General features: G+C 37.7%; 1 protein-coding gene across 2 annotated transcripts in view; it reads right to left on the bottom strand.

Moving 5' to 3' along the window:
* Positions 1-12,827, bottom strand: part of si:ch211-186j3.6 (neural-cadherin) — a 382,700-nt gene that overhangs the window by 327,921 nt on the left and 41,952 nt on the right. The window contains exon 1 of one of the 2 annotated variants that reach the window (XM_048185219.1): positions 1,043-1,161. The exons of the other annotated variant lie outside the window; for it this stretch is intronic. The gene's annotated coding sequence lies outside the window, so the exon portion shown is untranslated. Of the gene's footprint in view, positions 1-1,042; positions 1,162-12,827 lie in introns of those variants that run through there. 2 annotated transcript variants of the gene reach the window in all.

Here is a 12,827-nt window from a genome sequence, read left to right as displayed (position 1 = left end):
ATAAAAGCTTCAGCAATTATCGCAACATGAAAATTTGATACCGTCACATGCCTATTGTTCAGTACATCCCACAGATGCTCGATTGGATTGAGATCTGGGGAATTTGGAAGCTAAGTCAACACCTCAAACTCGTTGTTGTACTCCCCAAACCATTCCTGAATCATTTTTTATTTGTGGCAGGGCACATTATCCTGCTGTCGGTGGTGGACAGGGGTCAGCATGGGCACCCTGACTGGTCTGCGTCTATGCAGCCCCATACGCAACAAACTGCGATGCACTGTGTATTCTGATACCTTTCTATCAGAACCAGCATTAACTTGAGCAATTTGAGCAACAGTAGCTCATCTGTTGGATCAGACCACATGGACCAGCCTTTGCTTCCCACGTGCATCAGTGAGACTTTTGATAGATACTGACCACTGCAGTCTGAGAAGATCCCACAAGAGCTGCAGTTTTGGATATGCTCTGACCCAGTCATCTAGCCATCACAATTTGGCCCTTGTCAAACTTGTTCAAATCCTTACGCTTGCCCATTTTTCCTGCTTCTAACACATTGAGGACAAAATGTTCACTTGCTGCCTAATATATTCCACCTATTAACAGGTCTCGTGATGAAGAGATAATTAGTGTTATTCACTTCACCTGTCAGTGGTCATAATGTTATGCCTGATCGTTGTATATACATACATACTGTGACGAGTTGCCAGCAGCTCATCAAGCGTCGCCCCTGGCAACACACACAAACCAGCTGGGGAGCAATCACCAAGCCCTGCTGATGGCATTCAGTCAATCTGCAAGACAGGGATATAAACGCCTGTGGAGACAGAAGACGTAGAGATTCTTCTCTCAAATGAAACTAATACTTGTGTTTCTTTGCCAGAGAGCAATTAACAGGAGGTTGGTGTTACGGACTCTCCTCCAGCAGACCTCCACACAGGCTGAACACTGTGTGCTCAGCTGACTTTCTCCTTCACTCACCCGGACCACAAAGACACTCGCACTGGAAACACTAAAAGAGGCACTACTTTACGGAGATACGAACCTGACGATTACTGTCAAGCATCCGCTGGTCTACTTTCCTTGCACTTGCTCACTTGTAAATAAATACACCCTCTGGGTTGAACTCACATTCTCGTGTCCGTTCTTTTCTTTCCCTTCAGGAACCTGGTACAATACATACATACAGACAGACAGACAGACATACATACAGACAGACAGACAGACATACAGTGCACAGCATAAATGAGTACACCCCCTCTGAACAAATACAAAATATGTATTTTCTTTATGATCACTAGTACAATTCATAGAAAGATGGCAAAACTAAAATTTATTAAACATATACATAATAAAAAATTGAGAAATATATGTCATTAATAGCCATAAAATAAGTAAATTACCCAATTTTGTTTAAATTAAGGATTGCAGAAATGAGTACACCCTAGATTTAATTCAACAGATGTATAATATTCTAGTACTTAGTATGGCCTCCATAATCATGACAAACTGTCACATCTGTCCTGTTTAACTCCTGGATGATGAGTTCCTTAAATGCCCTGATCTTTAATGGGGAGTGTTGCTCAACTCGTCTCTACAGAATCACCCACAGGTGTGATTTTCTTGATGCATCGATTACAAATCCTGACGATGCATATGCATCGATCTTGAAACATATTTTTTGAATTGTAAATCGTTAATTTCGGTCGATAATTGATGTAAAATGCTAAGAATCGGATTAATCGCGATTCAATAGTGATTCAGTGCTTTAAAATATATAAACATTAAATTACTACATGCGTGAATTGATGGGAGACGTTGTGCGCCATATTTCGCCCTCAAAGCTCTCCTTCACAGATACACGCTGCACTCTTTACCGCCTTTCACTGAATTGCGCTCGCGCTCTGTCCGTAGCTCTCATTGAGAAGCCCACGTTTGAGCTCTCCTCAGGACGGCCACTACTGCTCACATGAGCAGATGACAGTTTTCTATTGAGACAGCAATAGTCCCCCTGAGTCAAACCGTTCAAGCCATTGATAAAGCAGTCAAGTCATTGCGTAGTCACTACTGTTGAAATAAAACGCTTTCATTACGTGGAAACGTCACCATTATTTTCTATAAGACAAAATACTTAAAGGATTACTCCACTTTTAAATAAACTTTTGCTGATAATTTACTCACCCCTATGTCATCCAAGATGTCCATGTCTTTCTTTCTTCAGTCGAAAAGAAATTAAGGTTTTTGATGTAAACATTCAAGGATTTTTCTCCATATCATTCATTTCAATGGGCACCAAACGGTTGAAGGTCCAAATGGCAGTTTCAGTGCAGCTTCAGAGGGCTTTAAACGACACCAGACGATCAATAAGGGTCTTGTCTAGCGAAACGATTGGTCATTTAAAAAAAAAAAAAAAAAGTTTAAGTTTTATAAGCACAAATGCTGGCCTTGCTCTTTTCTCCGATGCGCATTCGTGACGTCACGTAATTCGCAATTACGTTGAAAAGGTCACGGTTGACGTAGGCGGAAGTATCGAGTCAGTGTTTACATTACAAATGTGCGGAAGGAGGATCGTATACACATATTCTAATGTCTTTATGTTAGTTTATTGTTTAACCCTTTGAGCGGTACGTTCCCACATATGGGATGTTTATTTCTGTGCCCCTGGGCGTACGGTTCCACATATGGGATTTAGAATGTTCAGCGACGTCACATAACTGCTAGATTCAAACTGTGCTTTCGCGCTCTGGCTGCGAGACGGACACGCGCTCTCTTTTCATCACAGCTATGCAGTGTTTTCAGCCACATAATGTTTCTTTTAAGGTTTCAGACATTTAAATACGCATAAGCACCATTAAACAATACATTTGGAGTTTATAAAATACACACTGATGTCAGACGTCAGTGGAAGCATCAATAAACAGTGAATTCAAATATAATTTGCCGACATTTATTCATATCAGACACACATAATGGGTCTAAGTAACTATAAAGTTTACTCTCTTATTCTTCCAGTTCACCAGCCACTTACTTGCATATATTTCAGGAGAAACTGATGTATTCACCTGCTGTAAATCAGACTGACAGAACTCTGTGAACTGCAGTGCAAACTAAGATGGCGGCGCCCATCTCGCATTATAGATCAAGATAAAGATCATTTATAAAGGTTTTTAAACGACAAAACACACTCACTCACACATATTTGAGAATCGGAATATCATATAGTTGAAGACATGTAAGCAAGTTTGCGAATATTTTAAATAAAAAAGGAAAAACAAAATAATAGTGATCCATCTCTCATACAGCGTTATAGAGGGTATGCATCGACGTCACTTTCCCGCCGAAAGCGCTCCCTCAACTGGACTGAGTGGCAAAAGAACCTGCTGCGTGACTGGATTTAGTAGAGGAAACTGCGAAAACGCGAGTAAAACTAACGAATTACACTAAAGGTTGGAATTGAATGTGTTCCTTACAACGTGTCAAATAAAACTAATCCATGGATATCGACATGCAGCCAGGAGTTGTGTTTCATGACATTTATATGTGCCTGATTTCGACGGTGGGGAAATACATAAAGCAAATCTGCACGTGAATATTTTATATAACTACAATATAGGTAGGTTTAAATCCGCGTAATCACTTATATCAATGTTATATCGTCATATTGTCCAGCCCAAAAACATATATATAGTTTTATAGTATAGTTTTTGTCAGTGTTGTTTATTTAAAAACACAGAATTATGCAGAATATAAGATCGAAAATATTTAATTGATGAGTTGTCAACATAATATATAACAATATATATGGTATGATTTTACCTCAAAATCCAACATTTTGACACAAAATGATAACTGCAAATCCATGTTTCTCTGCCTGGAGTTCAGATGTCTCTGTGAATTGCAAGTGATCCATTTGCTTTTTTCTGTTGCTTTCTGATTATTTTTTTTTTTTAAATATATGCCTCAGCTAGGTTTTGTGTCAAAGCTATTTGTACAGTCAATCACAAAGCTCTTTCCCGTTTTGAATGTGTTTTGTGTGTTTTTCGCGACATTCACGCTGAAAACCAATGCTGCCGCTCAGTCTTTTGCCTCTCAGTGGACGTGACCGCAGCCGTAACGGTCGACGGTGACGTCACTTGCATACCCTCTATTGTGGCTACGTTCAGCGCTCGTGACACGCACGCGTCGCCATGGAAACAATAAGGGCAAACGTTCTAAAATAAGGTTCGCCTTAAAAAAAACTCACTCTGGTGGTCAGTTAGAATATTTTAAACTCACGCTTGAAAGGTGTGCGTATCCTGGGTGTTTTAATATTAGAAAGCCTAAAAGAAAATTTTTGTCAGGACAGAAATTTGTGACTTTTCAGAGATTTCCTATACACAATCCTGAGTGAATGAAACTGTGGTTGCCACGCCTACGTCAACCGTGACCTTTTCAACATAATTGCGTATTACGTGACGTCACGAATGCGCATCGGAGAAAAGAGCAAAGCCAGCATTTGTGCTTATAAAACTGAAACTTTTTTTTATTTTTTTAAATGACCAATCGTTTCGCTAGATAAGACCCTTATTCATCGTCTGGTATCATCTGGTGTCGTTTAAAGCCCTCTGAAGCTGCACTGAAGCTGCCATTTGGACCTTCAACCGTTTGGTGCCCATTGAAATGAATGATATGGAGAAAAATCCTAGAATGTTTACATCAAAAACCTTAATTTCTTTTCGACTGAAGAAAGAAAGACATGGACATCTTGGATGAGATGGGGGTGAGTAAATTATCAGCAAAAGTTTATTTAAAAGTGAACTAATCCTTTAAGTTTTACAGAAGTGGGTCATACCATTGACATTACCTGAGCAGTTGAAGTAAAACCCTGCTTATTCAAGGGTGCACATTTATTGCATGGACGGAGCAGACACATCATTTATGTGTCTCGAACGCACAGAGCCAATGAATTAGGGCTGCAACGATTAAACACGATTAATCGTTTGCAAAATTATAGTCTGTTTACACGTAATATATATGTGTGTGTTCTGTGTATAATAATTATGTATATATAAATACACACACATTCATGTATATATTTATGAAAAATGTTATATTTACATATAAAATATTTATGTTTATATGTAATATAAAATATATATAAATATATATATTTATAATACATGCATATATTTCTAAACTTTATACCTGTATGTGTGTGTATTTATATATACATAATTATTATACACAGAACACACACATATATATATTACGTGTAAACAGACTTTTATTTTGCAAGCGATTAATCGCGATTAATCATTGCAGCCCTACAATGAATGATAAATGAAATTTAACTTAATGTTGATAAATTGAATGTGTGAAGGAAACTGCTGAAATAACTACAACGTTAACAACTCTGAAATAAGAGCGCATGGTTTATCCTTCAATCAGATGTGCATTAAAGTTGTGTTCATTACTATGGCAACAGTAGAACCCTGGCGTGTTTTCTTTCAGAATCATCATAAGGAAAATTATCAGTATAAAGAGAACAAAGGCCACGTACACACTGCAGCTAAATTCGGTGGTCAGTTCACCTTTTAGTGCTTAATCGCGTTCTGTACACACACAGTTCAGTAAAATATGGAAGCGACAAACGCATTTATAGGCCACTTACACACTGTAAGTTTCAGGAGTGACAACTGCATTTATTTGAAGGAGTGAATCCCCTAAATTATCGTTACATGTGTGTACAGAACATGACTCACTCTCGAAAATACCATGATTGACAGCTTAGAAACCATAGCGACGTTCTGGCGTCTCTCGTGTTTGGTATCCATTATCCATGGGTTTCAAAGACGTCACTTCCGCTATGCCCGCCGCCATATTTGTGACCGGTCACAGCTGCGCGCTCTGTTTAAGTCTATGGTGACAGCCTGGTGACAGTAGCTACAACTACCAGAGGAAGGCCAACGAAACACTCTCAGAAAGTTCACAACAAATTTACAATATGTCTGGGATATGTGGTGCTGTTAGCCGTTTCAACAGTCGTCAGAACTACACATTTATTTGATCCCAAAGGAGTTAGATCGGCAGAATTATTGGCTTCATTCAGAAAGGACCATACCACTGGCAGCCAAACAGCAATGCACAACATTAATAACTGCTGGGACTGTCATTTACATAAGATTATAATTGTATACAATATTGTATTAAAATATTGTGAATTCTAGTTGCTGTGTTTCGGCTTGTTATTACAGGATGACCAAATTCACGACACGAGATGACTACATTACTTAGTTCAAGTACATGCGTGCATGATTTTGTGCAAATATAAGTTGTAATTTTATGTATATCTTGTATAAATATATATGAATTACCTTATATAGGATGTGTTCCTTTGAGTTAATTAACTTAAAGCGCTTCATTTTACGGATGTTCATTCAGCGCGCGCAGCTCAAATAATACTATCAAAATGAGATGATTTGAGAAAAAAATCTGTTATTGTTCGTGATCCTTATTAATCAAACCATGTGTTGCTGAATATAATACAAGAACAATATAAGAGCTAGTTATTAAAAACAATGTATCATTTTTTTTTAAAAAAATGAAAGTTTTAATATTACTGTAAACATTTTAATGACTTAATCATTGCTGTTTGAGCTGCGCACGCTGAATGAACATCCGTAAAATGAAGCGCTTTAAGTTAATTAACTCAAAGGAACACATCCTATATAGGGTAATTCATATATATTTATACAAGATAGACATAAAATTACAACTTATATTTGCACAAAATCATGCACGCATGTACTTGAACTAAGTAATGTAGTCAGCTCGTGTCATGAATTTGGCCATCCTGTAATAACAAGCCGAAACACAGCAACTAGAATTCACAATATTTTAATACAATATTGTATACAATTATAATCTTATGTAAATGACAGTCCCAGCAGTTATTAATGTTGTGCATTGCTGTTTGGCTGCCAGTGGTATGGTCCTTTCTGAATGAAGCCAATAATTCTGCCGATCTAACTCCTTTGGGATCAAATAAATGTGTAGTTCTGACGACTGTTGAAACGGCTAACAGCACCACATATCCCAGACATATTGTAAATTTGTTGTGAACCTTCTGAGAGTGTTTCGTTGGCCTTCCTCTGGTAGTTGTAGCTGCTGTCACCATAGACTTAAACAGAGCGCGCAGCTGTGACCGGACACAAATATGGCGGCGATAGAATACAGTGACGTCACATGAAACCCATGGATAGAGAATACGAATCTGACGTCACGCCGCATTGAGTTCTGGGTAACTTCTTTGTTTATCTGCCATCTTGACAGGATCGCGCAGCCTTTCCGTTAGTGAGTTTAGTGCAGTAATTTGTTTTCTGTCATGATTGTGAAAAATGTCACCATTGTATGTCATTAATGTTGCATCGATAATTGTGATAGTAACTCAGATCATCGTTCTGAGAGAAAACAAGACAGTGAAAAACGTTTTTTCGCCTTTTCTACGTGTACAAACACCAAGGGAAGCAGGTCGAGGAGATGACGAGAAGACGCCGGATGGCAAATCTCTTAATAATGGCACTGAGTAAACCCACTGCTTATCACTCAATAAAAGAATCACATTGCTAAGTGTTTTTGAAAGTTTTGATTTCGTTTGGTTTAATAATTAAAATTAGCAAGTCTGACTCTCACTGCGCTTGTGAATTAGCAGAACTTGACGGGGACATTCATATGCTTAACAAGAAAAACGCTTCATGTGACAAACAAACAATTCTGTACATATTTATTAAAGCATACTGTGTGGAGATACGCAAATGAGCCCAAAATATGAACGCAACACGTTTATATCTTAAACGGTTTCCTCTCATGTCCTCTCAAGAAAACACTTAATGCCCTTAGACTGATATTAAAGAGACCAAATTCTATTTACAAATAAAGCACATGCACAAAAACGTCAAAATGACGGCGCCGCCCCGGCATGCAACGAGGCGTGACGTCGGTTCGTATTCTCTATTGTGACCAAAGTAATTACAGTGTCAAAACACTCGTTATTTTCAGCAATTTAACTAAACACACTAACAATACAGAACTTTTTTTTTACTAACAAAAATACAGGTAGTGACAACCGCATTTACAGAAATTCTATGCAGTGTGTACAGAACCGAACTGAACAACTAGTTGTTAATGATGTTTACGTGCACCGGTGTAACGTGTGTCTCTCGTGTAGGCTATGCGTGGCGAATCACAGGAAAAGCACAAGCCTATCCAAATTCTTTATGCTGAAAATCGAGATTCATGTCTGCTCACTTTAATAACTCCATAAACCCGTTTGCTTTATGAGATGAGCTTAAACAACAAGACCAAAAAGCTTATAATGAGTGACCATGGCAACACAGAATGGGTGCCGCGCACTGTGTGAAACAGGCTGTACAAGCATAAACAAAACACGACGCCTCCGTCGACTGTTGGTGCGTTCAAGCCATGTCGGAAAGATCGTATTTACGAGCAGAACCGACATGAACGCCACCACAATGTCGTAAATACCAGTGGAAAGCTCGTAATTTTCTTCGAGCTCCGATCTGTACGAGTTGGGGGCGTGTCAGTCAGAAACAGTGAAATACCACAATACTTACAGGTATAGCAGTGACATTGTCAGGCTTTTCTATTTACAACGAAAAAATACAATAGCATCACAATGTAAAAATGTAATATGTAACAATACAGTTTACAATGGCTTCATAAATTAATTAAAAAACATAAAAAAGCAACATACAACTAATGCACATTCTTTGCTCTACATTTTCTAGAAGAAGTTGTTATTTTGTGTAATTAATTTAGAGAAGGCACATCGCCATCATACTCCGACAAAAGTGACTTAAACACACCTACCGTCGTACACACGACTTCCACTTCGTAAATATGAACTTCCCAGGAGGACATGAACGCACCATGTAGTTAAATTGCTGAAAATAACGAGTGTTTTGTCACTTTATTACTTTGGTCACGATAACGGATACTAAACACGAGAGACGCCAGAACGTCACTTTGGTTTCCAAGCTGTCAATCATCGCATTTTCGAGTCGTGTTCAGTACACAAATGTAACAATAATTTAGGGGATTCACTCCCGCATTTAAATGTGGTTGTCACTCCTGAAACTTACAGTGTGTACGTGGCAAAAGAGGGCTTTTATAACTATTCCGTGAAGAAAAGTTAGTTTAGGATTAGTTGGGAAAGCGCTAAGGTAGTCTCTCCATGTAAGCATTAGTATGTTTAATGTACCTGGAACACTTTAATAATTTTGTGTAGCCATTAACACTATCCTACACTATAGTTAAAGCTGCAGTCCGTAACTTATTTTGGTTAAAAATGATCCAAAATCAATTTTTGAGCAAGTACATAACCAGCCAGTATTCAAAACTATCTCATTATCTTAGCTCGATTCACAACGGTAAGCTTGTAATAATGTTTTATAATAAGAGCGACATGGTGGATTTCCACTGGAAATTTGAGCACGCAGCAGTTCGTCTGTGCATCATTACATCATGTCCGTAAACAGAAAGGAAGGAGTCCAGGCTAATCGGTTTTATCACGTGAGGATGCTGCTGGTAGCAGATCATTTATAACCTGTTCTCACAGCAGCCGAACTTATCGTTTTGATGGTGGATTGTAATCCGGAAAGGTCCAAATGACAATCATCAGTGACAACTGGAGATTCACCAATAGTCAAAAAGACTTTGGACTGCAGAGTGGCTACAGAAATTGAAATCTACAGGTAACGCTAATATACACATAGTCATAGTAATGCTGATGTTGTTAACATTAACGCACTTTTCACTGTACTCCTCCTCTAGCAACACCATAACATTTTGGATGCTGTTAGATCCAAAATGATTGATTTGGTCTCATGAGACCAGAGGATTGATTCCCAGACTCTATATTTTGTAAATATGGGCTTTGGAAATGGCTAACTGATTTTATTGTGCCTCGGCTTCAGTAGGTAGATCCAGTGAGAACAACAACCATGCATGTCATTTCTGCAGGTTGCATCTTACTCTGTGAGATAAACAGTCACTCTTATCATGTCATATCAATCATTTTGATGGCTCTCTCTTGATATTTCTTCTGCTCTTTGTCTAGCATAAAAAACCCTCATAATTAAATAAAAGCTTAAAATGAAGGCCTGGTTATTTCAGGGGCCTTGTCACAAGTCCATTGTTTTTGAATTTCTGTTACTTTTACTATATTTTCACACTTAAAACAATGATTTGGTAATCCTCTTGTACCACTGTCTTCTTTTGTGCTAAGAAATCAGTCTCCTGACAGTTCTCTCCCAAGTGGTTCCATTGTTGTCAGCATTAAGTCTGAGAATGATTCAGTGGGCTATATAACACTTTTAATTGTCAAGAAATTACTTCTCTTTAAATGTTTTGGTTCAACATACTTACCTGTTGATCAAACATTGCCTTATACACCAGAACATTTTTATTTAGTTTTATTTAGTTACTTTTAGGAGGGTGTACTCATTTTTGCTACACAACATTTTATCACCTTGATAAGAAAATCTTATTTTCCTGAATAATTTTGACATGCTTCTTTGGTAATTGATTAAGAAGACTTGCTGGAAATGGGAGCGTTTAGCGGAAGTTCTACCCGGAAGACTCTAATGCACGTCATTGCTCATTTTCTAACCAATCATTACACGTCACCTGAGTATATATGTTCTGTTCCCACCCACTATCGTGTTCGCAGATACCATCGCCGGCGTTCACCCCCATCCTGTATCTGTAAAGAACCCTAACATATCTTCTACGTAATTGAGCAACTGCTGACTTTCAGAAGTTTCAGAGGGGGTGTACTCATTTATGCTGTGCACTGTAGAGCGAGCGGGAGGGCGGGCAGATAGATAGATAGATAGATAGATAGATAGATAGATAGATAGATAGATAGATAGATTTTAGTAATTCCCGCAGGTCTCGCGCTCACACCGAAAGTGCGTGCACTACTGATCTATATAAGTGAAGCGTACAAGCTACACTCAGTCTCAAACAGAGACAGAAGTCAAACAGAGTCACAAGTACCAAAATAAGCACCTTCCTGCGTTTAAACTGTCAAATACATACAAAAGTATGTCAATACCAGCGGCACAGGCAATCTTGGCGAGTATTCAGATAAACACAGTCAGTTTTGAATTGTTAAATAGCTAAGAAAGTGAACCCATGTCGTGTGTAACATTATTGGGTCTGCTGAACACCGTTCCAGTATTCCTGCTGCTGTCTGTCATGTTAGCCAAAGAACAAAAGACAAAGAAAATCACTTTCTGCTCTTGACTGAATACGTTTCATAACTTTAATGGTAAGAATTATTTACATTAAAGACTACAGAAATTAAGGTAACCAATGTAAAATAACACTGAATGTTCTTACCTGAATAAAAGCCCAGTTAACCCGAAAAACCTAGTTTCATAGCTCTCTTTATTCTATTGCATTTATTTGAGCTGTTTATATTTTATTTCTTACTTTTACTTGTTTTTTTAATGAAAATAAAACATTGAAGAGAAGTAGATTTTTTTTTGTATATGTTGTCAATTATAGTTCTTAGAAAGAAAATCGGAATCGGCAAAAATCGGTATCAGCCGATCACACTAACAAAAAATCGGAAATCGGAATCGGCCAAGAAAATTGCAATTGGTGCATCTCTACTAAAAAGCCTCTGAATCCATATAAATATCTCTATGAACAACAGCATATCAAAACAGATAAATCAACTCATCAGCTTACAGTGTTTAAGTCTCCTCAGCTTTCATAGTCAATTGCACTCCCTATTGTTGCTGGCAACCATATGCTGTAAAAGCTGGCAACCTGCGTCTTTGAACGAGGGGGCGGGCCAAACAATATTTAGAATTTGGACTGCAGTACCTATTTTGAACACTGGGTGTCATTCATACATAGAGCCCCCTTAAATGGGTCATATGATGCTTTTTAATGTTTTCCTTTAGTGTGTAATGTACCTGTTTGTGCATGAATACAATCTGCAAAGTTACAAAGCTCATAGTCTGCCATAAAGCAATTTATTTACCTAATAATCAAAATAATTAACTTTTAAAACACATCATATGTGTTGAGCAACCAATCTCATTGGCTACAGAATCAGCAGAGGCCAATCATTGGATTGCTTGCAGATTGCATGTCCAGTGAGCAGTCCAATGATTCATGATGAATGTTCTGCATTCCAGGTGCTTTAAATGCATGCAATAGCTTTGTGTGAAGAAGGGAGGGAAATTTAATATGTTAATTGCTGAAAATATTCCCTTGATCCCAAAGCAAGCCCTGTCACTTTCAGAAAAATACATCCAAATTTAGCATGTCACAAACGTTCACAAGACACGTATGAGAGGGAATGCCATTTTTAAAATCTCTGCCATAACACTTACAATGGTTTTTAAATGAGTGCAAATCACAAGATTTGAGTGTGATGATAGATGGAAACAATTATCAGTGCATAAAGATTAAAGTACTTTTTTTTTCTTCCACACTGTAACATATGGCTTTTGAATACTTGGACAATATAACACACACAGAGAATAGATTATTTTGATGAACATTTTATGATGTTTCTTATGAGTTTCATGGCAAACAAAATAAAAATTAAAGGATTAAGTGATAATAAATGACAGCAGATTTTCCTTTCATTTTAACATTTTAAAGTTTAACCTCCGTAATGGAATGGAGTGAAATATGGCATAAAAGTGATGTTTAAAATTTGTTATAAAAGTGATGTTTTTATGGTGGAGGATAAAACTCACTAGAGTGATATTTCTTTATGAGAGTGTGTAGACATTAACAGGTTATAT

Source organism: Megalobrama amblycephala, linkage group LG3, assembly GCF_018812025.1.
Source record: "Megalobrama amblycephala isolate DHTTF-2021 linkage group LG3, ASM1881202v1, whole genome shotgun sequence".
Classification (NCBI taxonomy): Eukaryota; Metazoa; Chordata; class Actinopteri; order Cypriniformes; family Xenocyprididae; genus Megalobrama; species Megalobrama amblycephala.
The sequence above is the reverse complement of the archived record's forward strand: the minus strand, read 5'-3'. Positions and strand labels throughout refer to the sequence as shown.